The following is a 14321-nucleotide window of genomic DNA, read 5'->3' as shown; positions in this document are numbered from 1 at the left end:
GTTTGGACTACTAATAAACTTGTGGCCCCATGTATGGAGTTCAACATGAACATTACGAGTGATATCAACCAAGGACTAAGCCCGACCAACTTTGCATGATTTCATGCCAAAGTGATGATTACAGAGATGGTTTCCTCTTGCAGCCAACATGCCTCAAACTAGCACTCACAGGTGGATCTTGTGAACTGAATCCCATCATTGTTATGTCCAACATAAGAGGGCGGTGACAAGAGTGTATATGTTGCTTATTTGTTATCGGCATTAAAGGAGATTTAGTCGCCCAAGATGCATTGACAATGACTCGGGTCTAACCTCCCACGGATTTCTCCCCTGCTCTAGGTGAAATCCACACTCGGTTCCTCTCCGTTCCACACCACAAATGGGTCTGATTATTAGGAGAAGTCCACGGAAGATATAATCCACATAAAACCCTACAAAATGTGAAACAAAGGAAAATAAAATAACATGGTAACAATTAGTGTTATAATCCGAAGAATATTAGGGTTAAACAACTGAAGAAAAATATGTGTGTGAAATACACTCATCAATCTCTCTCTGATGTCACAGTCCTGGTGGCAATTGCCCCAACTACCAACAAAAGTCAAAAAAAAAACTGGGAGCTTCTCAACTTTTTTTAGAACGAAGGCTCAAGAAGAGACCGGCTTTGAATTAACAAAGCCATCAATCGGCCAGGATTACAAGAACAAGATCACCACACAACATCGACCAAACGATACAAGGGGGCTGCAAGAACAGCTTACAACGCTACACCTACAACCAGCAAACACAAGATTAACTATTAAGAGCTGCTAGTTGAGGATAAGCCCACTACAACAAGGCACCAAACGACTACGAGTGAAGCATCGAGGATCAGCAACCGGCAGAGGAATCGAACAAGGACTGGAAACCAGCAGAGGAGATGACCCAACACCTGCCCTCTCTAACATCGAAGGGGATCCCTTCCCCTCGCCTAGGCTCGAAGGCGCCGCACCGTCGAATGTAGAGACGCTCACCCAAGAGCTAGAGCAATGGTTGGTCTCGAGTCTGGGCCAGCCACGGAGCACGACCACAAGTCGGAGCACACGCACATCAGCAACACCGCAAACACCGAAGGAGGCCAATATTAGAGGGTAAGCCACCGGAAGAGTTGCCGAAGTGAAGGAGCTACCGAGCCACAGAGACTCGATAGACACCAGCCGCCCACCTACACACTGCTACACACAACCCCAAAGCACCAATCTTCCCCAGGCGGCGCCTCCAAGGAGGACACGACGCACTGGCGCCGCCGCCGCCCATCCATCAGGGATTCGAGCTTTCGCCCGAGAAGATTGGCCGGGGTGTGGAGGGGAGCCCACAACGGCGACTCCAGGGAGTAGAACGACGCCAAAAATGTGCCGCCGCCGCCGTGCTGGAACAAACCAAACAGGGGTTTCCCCCGGGCTCTTCCCACAGCACCAGTTTGGGGAGCACCCCGCCGGCACCGGATCCAGCGGCCAGAAGCCCCAAATTGAACGCGCCAGCGGAGGAAGAAGGAGAGAGGGGGAGCCTGACCTTCAGATGTGGAGCGGAGGACGGGAAACCTCGCCGCCCCACGGCCGCAGTCCGCCTGCTCCTCGCCGCTCGAGCAGCTGAGGAAGCCGGCCCGCACCTCCCGCGCACGCCGCCAGCCAGAGACGGCGCCGCCTCTCCGCCAAGGGCCGCCGCCCTGGATCTGGAGTCCTTCACGAGAGAGAAGCGACGGAGACCTCGCCGCCACAGTCATCGGCAGCCGCATAGGCGCTGCCCGGCGACTGCCTCGGGTGACGGCAAGGGAGGGAGGGAGGATGGAGAGGGGTGGCGCCGGGGAAACCCTAGACGCCCTCGAGCCGCCCTGGGGAGGGCAGTGCGAGTGAGAGGGGGGGGGGAGGGGAGTCGACTGTCCCAGAGACCATCGGAGCTTCTCAACTTGCTCCTGCTAGCTGATATTTCTTCTCCCGACTCTTGGTGATCGACACAAATCTATTCAGAATTTTATTGACATCAATAATCACCCTTACACAGACAAATTCACCAACAAATGAATGCAAAATCATATTGATATCAATAAGCCACGCAGCTGCCCTGACGGGATGGTCCCTCGTCAGTCATGACGATTTGTCTTACGTAATTGTTTGCAGCTTACGTAATACTCGTATTCTTTTTTTAAATGTGTTCAGCTTACGTAGTTATAGCTCTGAGGGGAGCGACGTCCGTAGCCACGTAGGGTTTTTGTTTTGCAAAAAGCATCGTCCTCAACAATGGGGTTGAGATCGGGGCGCCACCACCGTTCCTCCGGGCAGCAGCTAGGTAGCGCATGCGGCGGTGGACCGGACCGCATCAGCGCCCTCCCAGACGACCTGCTCCTCCTCGTCCTCGACCACCTCCGCTGTGCCCGATTAGCCGCGCGCACCAGCATCCTCTCCCGCCGGTGGCGCGGCCTCTGGTCCCGCCTAGGCCAGATCATCTTCCGCGATGTCCCGTTCCGCTGGCTCGAAGCGGCCCTCGGCCGCGTCAACAATTCCGCGGTTTCCCTCCTAGAAATCCGCGTCCCCCGCCAGCGAATGCCCAGCCCCGATCCCGCCGGCGTCAGCTCGCTGCTGAACGCGGCCGCGCGGCTCGCGCCAGAGGAGTTCATCTTAGCCCTCCCCGGACATTTAAACAGCAGTTCCATCGACGTCAACCTGTCTTGCTTCCACCGCACCACCTCCATTGAGCTGGACTCACGTCTCCTCTTCCTCCGCGTGCCGGCCGGCGTCGACTTCCCTGCGCTCGAGACGCTTTCTCTGTCGGGCATGGTTCCGGATCTCGACCCCTTGCTCTCCCGCTGCCCGCGCTTGCGCACACTCCGGCTCGGGAGCATTGCGGTTGCAGATGACAGGGACGAGCTGAGGGTCAACTCGGCATCGCTGCACGAGCTCGTCGTGGACCTCTCGCGCAACTGGACACGCCATCGCCATGTCAACAATCGTCGCCCCCATGCTTAAGCAATTGACTTTCACATTTGTCGCCTCGAATGTCACCATTTCCGTCATGGCACCGATGGAGGAGAAGGTCCGGTGGGACTGCTCGTACTGCACCTATTACAGGGCGTCTATTGTGTTTGGTCTTTGGCGACTCGAGCAGGTGACACTACAGACGACAGAGAGACAAGGACAGCTCAAGATTTGTGCCCGCGCCGTGCGTCCCTTCTACAGCTCAATTTATATTATTGCAAAGCTTCCACCAAATTAAATCTGTGAATGATATATATACATCCCGTCAAATTGTTTTTCAGAGCTCGCATGCTTTACACAGTGAAGGGGACACCTTTGCGCAGGAGATAGAGAAGCATATGATTGCCGAGTTTTCTGTTTTGGAGCTACATCTCATAGCAAATGGACATGTTTTCGGAGCACTCATATTTCATCTCTTAGGGGTGATTCGGATTTGTAGGTCTATGCAGAGGCTGAAGGTTATCCTAAATAGATCACAGGTAATTCTTTGCTTTACTTATATACCCTAATGATACAATGTGTAGTAATTCACATACAATTTGGGTTTTAGGTGAAAGCAGAATGCCCATTTGGTTGTCCTTGTGAGCCTTCCTACTGGAGATCCCAAACAATCTCCTTGTTTGCTCTGGAGGAAGTGGAGATCAACGGGTTCGAAGGAGAGGACCATGAGTTTGATCTATTGAAACTGGTATTCAAATGTGCGCCACTGCTTAAAAAGATGACAGTGAAATTGTCACGGAAGGCCTCAGCAAGCACAAAGATATACAGCATCTTCAATGCATATTCGTCCGTGGAATGCAATGTTATCACAACTCCCGTGAGTATATTGTTTGGCAGGCATTATCAGCATACTCCTAGATGGCACACAAATAAGCCTTGTCTAAGATTGGTCAAAACTGTGGTGATGACATGCCAATTATAGTGTTTAGTTGTGCATATATCCATTTATTAGCTAATTAGATATGCTTTATTTCTGAAGAATTTCAGTGAAATTCAATATTTTACACCAGCTTCCTTACCTAATAAATTGCTCTACTTTAAATTTTACAATCTTCTCTATTGACATCATGCCCTTCTGCATTGCATATGTATTCGAGTTTGTAAGTTAGCTGAAGTTGTCTCATCTGAATTTATTGGCCTTATGGTTTGGCACAAATTATTAGTTCTAGTTAAATTATTTACTTTGTTGTTTCTTTCTGCTGTCAGCATGCATTATGTTTTACCTGGAAACAACAACAATCTGTTTTGCACCTGTATGTATCTTGTAGCAAAAGGACAGCTTCTAGACTACTTGAAGTTAATTATCTCATCTGAATATTATTGGCAGTCGGGCTTCTTTCTAGTCTCAACATATAGTGTTTTATTTGCGAGTGACAACATTCTTAACACATATAACAGCTTCACATTTTCTAATTGCAATTGTGACCGAAGCTTGTTTGAATTTGTTCCTCTGCAGGGCTGATGCACGCCAACTAAATTGCCCGTCGACATGATTCTCATCCTTACGTTCGTGGATTCATGGTTTGAATTGACGAGATCATACTTCCCCATGCTGACCAACTCTATTACCTGGTCCGAGAGTTAGGACTTTGCTTGCTTGCTTCAACCGATCCTCTGACTTGCTCTTTTGCTAGTGTAATGTAGCTATATATAGGGTGCTCTTAGCTAAATCACAAATGGTTTCTACACCATTTAATTATTGAAGATAATGCACTCTACGTATGCCAGTGATTACTCTAAGCTAGTTATTGGCAACCCTATGGTATCAATTGCTATTTGTGTTGTTTTTATTTGATGATGCCCGACATGTTTTCACCAGATGTAAATTGGGCAACGGTGAATGTTCTTCACCTTACATCTCTTTATGCTTGTATTTCTGGTTAGATGAGCCAAATGACCTCTATGATGTAGTATCTCCCCTTGAACTGAGAATTACTTTTTGTTTCTTCTCCTTTTCTAACTAGTTGGACGTATATGATGAAGAGAAGGTGCATCCTCTCAAATTTCCACCATGATTGTATTGAACAAACTCATGCATGCAATTGTACTAGTAATTTGCTGATATTTGTGTTGGTAGGAACCTGTTTTGTCTGTGTCTCTCCCGCGAGAGACCGGGTGAAACCCTTAGTGCTGCCAACCTGCGTTCCCCCGTTTCCCCCATTCCCCTTGGTGCTACCAGGTGAAGTTCGACCGGCGTTGGCGGTGGCTGGGATCATCTTGTACCTTGTCTGGTTAATGGCGACACGGGCCCGGCGTATCGATGGGGTGTCTCACTCTAGCTCAGGGCGTGGCAGCGGGGCGGCGTTCCGGGGCGGTGGCGGTGTGGCCGGGCAATGGTCTACGACGATTGTGCGGCCTATGTGATCCTACCCTCCTCCTCTCGCTTCCGAAGCGTCTTCCTCAAGTTCCTGCATGGATCTAGCTGGTTTGGCTCCAGTTTCGGCCGTGCCAGAGAACCGCAACGCCGGATGCTTCCGCATCAGCCCGTGGAGCTTGATGGTATCCGGTGTGTGGATCCTCTGACTTGTGTGGGCTCATCCTCCTGGGAGTTTGCGACCGTGGACAGGGGCGGGACTGCTTCGTCTTCCTTGATGGTTTGGGCACCATCAAGGTGGACAACCGTGCTCGTCTTTGCAGGGTGGGGCAGGATGTGGATGACTGCTGCTAGCCAAATTTTGTCCCCATTGACCGATTTGGGTTTGCTGGTCACTGCACTATATTAGGGCACCGCGTGGTGTGCACTCTCATCATGGTATGCCGTGGGACTGAAAAGGAGGAGCCTTGCTATCCCACCGGTGTGATTGGTCGTTGGGGGTCGGCGTGGTTGTGCGAGGTGAGGGTGTGATCTAGGATGCTGGGGCAACGGCTGCAGGTCGCGTTCACTCAGATTGCCTTGTCATCAAGCGTGTGGCAGCGGTGATGGATGCATCTTTTGATCTTGAGGGCATTGTTTCCTCGGTATCGATGGTGGCTACATGTAGCGTCGTTTCCCTCCTAAGGGCATCGTCATGGAGCCCAGGTCTCTTCCAGTATGTCATGTGGTCATGGTGGACATTTTTGAATCCTCGCAAGAAGTTCCTCGCTCTTGTGTGGGTGGTCTCACTTGCCTCCTATTATTTACATGGCCCACGTTGTTGCCCCTCACAGTCCTTGTTTTCCGCAGGCAGGCTCGGGCCCCATGATCCAGAGCGCGAGGGCAAGGGGCCCTCTCGGAGGTATTTTGTAGTGAGCTGTGCAACGAGGTCTGGCAATTTCTCTTGGCAGCGAGTCTCCTTCCTTGTGTGTAGTACTGTAGTCTAGGTTTTATTGTGGTAGGGTGTGGATTCTTCTATATTCATGTTCTTTTCCTTTGATCTGCTTTGTAAGAGGATCTCCTCATCACCATGTATCGGTTCGGTTGTGTTCCTTTATATGTAAAACGAGGCGAAAGTCTTTTTCAACATTTTAATTTACCAAAACCATAGAATGAATTTTGTTTGTTGTATGGAGGCATCTCAATTAACTGCTGAAGCACTGCATTATCCGATCTTGAGTACAGATTTGAGACTTTGGAAAAGTTGTGGCTACACCCAAGCTCAATGCACCCATGAGATGTTCGCTTCGCTCTGAAACAATAATTTGGGTATGAAATCGTCTGAAATGGTGGGAATCACGCCTTTGTCCATGTTTCCTGATATATTGTATCAGATAATAATAAACATTAAACAACAAAAGGCATTGCCTTTTCTATGCTGCTGTCTTTTGTGATGCATCCGTTCATTATACTGCCGAGTGGTCACTTGATAAGTACTTCCTCCGTTTATTCAGTGCTAGATACATCTGTTTGAGCGACAACTAATTCTAGAAATTCAATATTTTGTGTGCTATATTCCTCCGTTCATCAAACATGCTACATTCCTAATTTTGTGTGCTCACACCCTCGTATTTTATGGAAATTCAATATTTTTACGAGGGCTTCCTTATACCTAAAAATACTATTTTGCATTTGGCAATCTTTTCTACTGAGATCATGCCCTTTTGCTTTGCCTTTGTATTCGAGCTAGGTTAGCTGAAGTTCTCTCATCTGAATCTATTTTTGTTGAGGTTTGGCACACAATTTTAGTACTCTGCCATGAGTGCTCTACTATTTCTTTCTGTTGTCACCATGTATTCCATTTTATTTGCCAATGACAACAATCTGTTTTGTATCCGTATTCAGAAACAAAATGACAGTTTCGAAACTACCTGAAGTTAGTTGTCTCATCATTTCATGGGCCTTGTGTTTGTTATTGGTCTTAGTCTATTCTATTTTATTTGCCAGCGACAACATTCTCAACATATAGGACAACTCCACATTTTCTCACTACGATCGTGACCCTAGCTTGTTTCAATTTGTTTCATGTGCAAGGTTAATGCTGGACAGCCAAAATTCCCGGTCGACATGATTTTCATCCCTTTACATCTGTGGATTTATGGTGCGCATAGACAAGATCATCCTTTCAACCTTACGCAGCTATATACAAGGCGATCTCTGTTAAATCTTGAATGGTTTCTCTTCCATTCAATTATTTATGATAAAGCACTCCACCTATTTCAGTCATTTTCTATTTGTGATGTTTCATTGTGACGACAGACTGTATGTTTCACCAGAAGTAAACCCTGTTCTTAAACTAAGAAGCGATTTTGTTTCCTCTCTTTTCTAACTACTGCACCCTATATGACGAATAGAAGATGCAGATTTTATTTTAGCATAATCTTGTCTCACTTTATAAAGCCAGTGGTAAGATTGTCTCAACAAACTCACATATTCAGATATATTATTTATGTACTGGTATTTAGTTGGAATATATTATGTAAATATAATGAAACACTTTTTTGGGGGAATAGATAATCACACATTAACATACCTAACACTAGCATCCTTTCTTTTCCAAAGTGCACTTAATCCCGGATATAGGCAGGCATCCCAATTTATTATAGGAGTATTGCAGTTTTTGTATCTTCAGTATAGATCACTTCTTTACCATGAATGCTCTGATCCATTCTCCTGTTGTACTCGTACCATGCAATCTCATTGCCCAAGGGAGGGCTCCGCTATATCGTTGACGAAGTCACAAAAGATAGAAAAAAAAAGATAGGTCAAGGGCGTGGCTCTCCGTCATCATGCGTCACACCGCCACGATGAAATCCCCATGCCTTCTGTATTTGTGATTTGTAGCACGCAGGTGCAGGGCGACCATGACACCTCTTGTGGTTTTTTCTTTTAACTTTCACATTTGGATCTATTGTATCTTTTGAACCGGAAGTCCAATATATATTTCATTGGCCAGTACTAGACGCCGATGCGCTGGCCCAAACACTCAACTGGTCGCCTGCAGGCTGCAGGCTGCAGGCCGTTGGATCTGACCCGCACAGAACCACCACGATTGTTGGATCTGACAGTTCGCGCTGGACTCGATCGTTCCCTTCGAACTCCATGCATCCCCTCCCCGCCTGACCCACTCCCTACACGCATGTCCCCCGCGCACCCGCACCTCCTCACCTCCACCCCTACCGCTGGCTCGCCCCGTCGTCGTCTCGTAGCAACGCCGTCGTCGCTCGGCGCTTTCGTTGTTTGCAGCAATTAGCCGCCACCGTTGTAGCACGCCGATGGCTGACGCTTTCGTCAGCTTGCAGCAATTAGCCGCTGTCGTCATAGCAAGCCGATGCAGCACTGCCATGCCCTCGATCGCACCTCCCGATGTAGCCGCGCGCACCATTGTCGGCATGCCGTACCAGTTGAACCTTTTTCCATGTCGCTTGAAGCTTTTTCACGATGGTTGAAACTATTTCCACGGTTATGAAGCTTTTTTTCCATGGCATTGAAGCTTCTTCACACACGGGTTGAAGCTTTTTTCCCGCTTCGCTTGAAGTTCTTTTTTCGTGGTTGAAGCTTTTTATCCACGGCCATTGAAGCTTTTCCACATGGTTGAAGCTTTCTTCTTCGCTGGTTGAAGCTTTGTTACAAAAACTGATGAAGCATTTTTCCGCGGTTGAAGCTATTTTCACGCCAGTTGATGATCTTTTTCACGGCTGAAGCTTTTTCCATGCAGTTTGAAACTTTTTTCCATGCCAATGGTCACAAAAAGAGTTCTGTCATTTGCAGGAAAAAAACGTTGTCGTACGCCATCGGGTTTGCATCATCTTCATGAATGATTTGCGAATAAAATGCCGTCACCGGTAGTAGCAAATGAAGTCGTCGGTACTAGCAAAACCAAACACCGGTTCCAGCAAATAAAAACAAAAACAAACTCCAGTAGTTGGTTCCAGCAAAATGTTAGTTGTTTGTAGCATCCCTCGCCAGCGATTGCTACATCATCGTGTTTTGTAGACCCCCGATGTGGCCAACATGCAGAACCGCCGCCACCTTGTACCTTGTCGCAGGTCACATCACTTGCTGGTCGGGGTATCTGGTGCTCGGCCCCATCGCGTGCGGCCATGGTGTGAGGGGGCATGCGGCAGTGCGCAAGCTCATTGGGCGGTGGGTGCCTCGCCGGGGAAAAGAAGAGGGAAAGGAGGAGGGCCGTCTGGTGGTAGAGGAACAAGATAAGGGAGAGAAGAAGAAAAAAGTTGGGTGCCAGAAAGACACGTGAGATCCACAGGGATCGAAGGCACGCCGTTTGCAAATGTTTTCCTATTTCATTTGCATATTTGTGTTCCTTGTGACAAGGGTTTTGAAATAAGACAGCTTTTGAATACATTTTAACAAGTTCTAAAAAAATCACCAATTTCAAACTACTCGACTAGGGGCCCCTAGCTAACCAACCTGGGGCCCTGTGCGCACATGCTCAGGGCCGGCCCTCACTACCGGACTCGCGGGCTATGCCTACGGCCCAGGGCCTTCGGCATAGGTCCTATGCCGTCGGCATAGATCTATGCCTACGGCTGCCGTCGGCATAGCCCCGTCGGTGTAGATCACGTCAGCGTAGTTGTGTCAGACCGTTGGCGTAGTTTAGCCGTCGGCATAGGAGCGTATGCCGACGGCCGTGGGGCAGCCGTCAGCATAATTTAGCCGTCGGCGTCGTTTTCCGTCTGACGGCAACGGACGACGCCGTCAAAACCGCTGGCGACTCAGGAGAAGACACGTGGCAAAGGTATGCCGAAGCTCTACATGTCGCAAAGCTAAGTCCAAAGCTCAATCTCATGGCCTATATATGCCTCTTTTAATTCGGTATCAACCATGGAAAGATATTAGCATGGATTTTGTGCTTGGTTTGCCTAGAACTAGAAATGGCAAGGATTTCGTTTTTGTTGTTGTGGACCGATTCTCCAAAATGGCTCATTTCATTCCTTGCAACAAGATAGACGATGCTTCACATGTTGCCAATCTCTTTTGTAGGGAAATCCTACAACTTCATGGAGTGCCAAAGACGATTGTCTCGGACCGCGATGTCAAGTTTCTGAGTTACTTTTGGAAGACTTTACGCGCCAAGCTCGGAATCAAGCTACTATTCTCCACGGCATACCATCCTCAAACCAATGGCCAAACGGAGGTGACGAACCACACACTCTCCACTCTACTACGTGTGTTGATAAAGAAGAACATCAAGGAGTGGGAGGAGTGCCTACCTATCGCCGAGTACGCCTACAACCGTGCAAGACATTTGACTACCGGCAAGTCCCCCTTCGAGGTCATCTACGGCTTCAACCCGTTGTCCCCACTGGACATTCTCCCTCTACCACTCCAAGAGCGCACAAACACGGACGCGAGTGCCCTAGTCAACTACCTCAAGAAGATGCATGAAGATACAAGGCACAACATCGAGCGCCAAGTACAACGACTCGCGACCAAGCTCAATGTCAACAAGCAACCCATGATATTCAACATTGGAGATCTTGTGTGGCTACACCTTCGCAAGGACCGTTTCCCCAACGAACGCAAGTCCAAACTTCTACCACGAGCCGATGGACCATTCAAGGTGCTCGCACGCTACAACAACAACGCTTACAAGATCGACCTCCCACGTGACAAGTACAACGTGAACGGCATCTTCAATGTCAAAGATCATTTGCCATACCATGGTGATGAGGATTTTGATCCGAGGTCGGATCTTTCCCAAGGGAGGGGATATGATGCGGAGCATCCCACGATCATCCCCATGGACTCATCTACACCTCCAACGACACCACTTGGACCTATGACAAGAGCCTGAGCGAAGGCTATCGAAGATAAGGTGAACTCGCTCCTATCTGAACTACCACTTTCTATGCATGCGACATGGCTACTATCTCAAGCGGAAAACACTATGTGTGATCAGGTACTTGGAGGAAGGCCACAGATCGGCTACACCCAATGGACAAGACGGCGAGGACACCAAGCGCGAGGAACAAGAGGAAGAGCTGCCAGGAAGCTACAGCTCACGGACGTCCGATGACCTCCGGACGACCGATGCCTATCAGACGTCCGACGCCTGGAGTCTTCACCTGCCGACCCAAGTCCCAGCCAGCGAGACCTACAACGGTCGGATGACCGATGACGACCGGACGGCCAACATCCGCCAGCGCCCGGACGACCGGCCCCGACCGGACGACCGACAAATCCACACCCGAGCCGAAACATCGGACTTCCGACGGTTCCGGAGGACCAAAAAATCCACACCCGTGCCGAAACATCGGACTTCCGACGCTTCTCGGACGTCCGGTCCCTCACGAGCCACCGGACGTCCGGTAACCGTCGGACGTCTGACGCCTATCTGCTTGCAGAGTATCGGGCCGAAGCCCATGTATCCCCCACTTACCCCTTCGTGGCTCTAGACTATATATACTCCTCCACCTCCTCCTAGTTAGGGCAGCATTGGTTTAGCTCATATGTGAGATAGAGCATTGCTCATCCATACGGATCTACTCCACAAGAGAGACCGCGACCCCTCTACGGAGAAGATCCATGTTGGATTCAAGACCCCCTCTTCGGTGGCCTCATCAAGACCTCCTCACGGAGAAGAACCGGTTACCCTATGTATCGTCCCTTGTTGGTTATGGACCGTGTGATCTCTATGTGCACTCGGATCTAGCACATTTGTGACCTAATCAAGTTGGTTTGAGTGTTTCTCTTGTGTCCCCCTTTGTGATTTTCCCCTTGTGTTCTTCGTGTTCTTCGCGAGACTCGCTCCTTTCATGAAAGATCGGCCGTATAGGGTTCCATCCTACATCATTGTTGGCCTCTTGTTGTGCAACCACAATGGCGGCAGCGGGGCGCGTGGGTTCTCATCTACTAGGAAGGTGCCGACGGTGTTGGCCCGGGCTTTGACCCTGGCGATATTCACTTCCCAAGGTTCTCGGTTGCTGACCTTCTCCGTTCTAGCCTACAACTTCCGTCTCTGGCGCGGTTGTCCTTGGGAATCAGCGATTTTTACTCTAGGCGTGTTGTTTGTGTCTCGACAGGTGTGTTCTGCCTCTTTCCCTTGGGGTGCCTGGCTGCGGTATTCATCCATGCTCTCGTGGGAGCAGCTCCAACTATCAACGGTGTGACACCTTTCGAGCCAAGCCGAGGAGGTTGGGAGCTCCTTCGTTGATGGAAATGACGAGTTTGTCATGTAGCGGCCCCGGTTGTTTTGTAGTTGGAGTGTCCTCTCTTAGCTCGTGTGCTACTCATTTCGAGCCGGCTGGTTCCTCTTCCCCGGTTCATTCGCGGAAGAGGGCCTTGATGTCTCCAAATGTCATGCTTATTGCCTACTCCCTCCATTTCAAAATAGATGACCCAACTTTCTACTAACTTTGGTAAAGTTGGATCATCTATTTTGAAACGAAGGGAGTATTCTTAGTTTGTAGCATTAGTGGCTTTGTGAACTGTTTCATTAGCACCTTTGTACCTAGCCGTGTGTTGTGTTTTCTTTTCTTGTTTGGTGTCCGTGTTTGTAATCCTGGCCAGTTAATGGCTTTGTTAATTGAAAGTCAGACTAAGCTGAGCCTTTTCTTAAGGCTCAGACTGAGTCTTTTCTCTATAAATAACGGCCATGAAGCAAGAAAATAATCACTAGCAAACATTGCTTTCGGTATATCACCCTAATTGTACGAAATCGCAATAGCCATGAAGCAAGAAAATAATGAGGAGGAAGTTCTCGGTCTAATTTTCTACTTTGTAGGATGTAAACTATGAAACATATTTTCTAGCATTTTTCTATGTTGTTTAAAGTATGATGTTTTTTATCTGAGACAAAAATCGCCCCTATGTAAAGCTAAGAGAAGACCACAAGTTATAACAATAGCCTCCTGTTTGTTCGTAATGGTGTTAAAGCATGCATAGACCATCAATATGTTGTCCGTCATGAGCCTGCCTAGGACGAAAACACTTTGAGTAAGATTAATTACCTTAGCTAGAATCAACTTCAAACGTGCCACCCTCGTCTCTGAAATAACTTCTTTAGACCACAGTATATAAACTAATTAGTCTAAATTGGTGAAATTATTTGGGGACTTCACTTTTGGGATCATAACATTTGTTTTGGCGTTTCATCCCTCGGAAATCTAACGAGAATCACCCTCCTACAATTCTTCAGTTAGATCCTCTCGCAACATAGGGCAAACCCTTTTATGGAAAACAACATGTGTTACCCACCCTATTATGATCGTCGGCCGAGCATGATGCCAATAAGGCATCATTTGTATCGTGATGCCACTCACCATTTAACTCGGGATAAAACAATTTGATCTAGATCAATCGATTCAAAATACAAAGGGTTAATCAGAAGAGAACAATTTAGTAAAATAACAATTTGTATGACTTTTTAGTTGTTCCATACATTCACACGAAACATCAGAATCATCAAGAAGTTTCTTAATTTGGGTAATTTTCAACCCGGTGTCGTTGCATTGTGGTAAAAAGAGATGTTCTGATCCCCGTGCAAGAACGAATTTGCTCTCTAGCCAATATATATCTTCTTAACCTTTTATTTTTACTCATAGAAAGAAAGAAATATGGATTTTATATCAATTTTGCTTGTGCTCAATCGTGTTTGGCCCCGAGTGCACCTTCTCAAGCTTCTTTTTGATTTGACAATATGTCGGTTTGGACTACTGAGAAACTTGTGGCCCCATGTATGGAGTTCAACATGAACATTGTAAATGCAATCCACCATGGGTTGAGCCTGACCAACTTTGCCCGATTACATGCCTCACAGATTATCACGGAGATGGTTTCCTCTTACAGCCAATAACCGAATCCCATCATTGTAATTTGTGTCCAACATAAGAGGGTGGTGACTGGAGTGTATATGTTGCTTATCTTTTATCGGCGTTAAAGGAGAATTATTCGCCCAAGTTGCATTGGCAATGGCTCGGGTCTAATCTCTCACG

General features: G+C 48.0%; 1 pseudogene; it reads left to right on the top strand.

The window, feature by feature from the left end:
* Positions 1 to 2276: 2276 nt before the first annotated feature.
* Positions 2277 to 14321, top strand: part of LOC119339507 — a 14235-nt pseudogene continuing 2190 nt past the window's right edge.

This window comes from Triticum dicoccoides, chromosome 7B (genome assembly GCF_002162155.2).
Source record: "Triticum dicoccoides isolate Atlit2015 ecotype Zavitan chromosome 7B, WEW_v2.0, whole genome shotgun sequence".
NCBI lineage: Eukaryota > Viridiplantae > Streptophyta > Magnoliopsida > Poales > Poaceae > Triticum > Triticum dicoccoides.
This window is presented reverse-complemented; position numbering and strand designations above follow the sequence as displayed.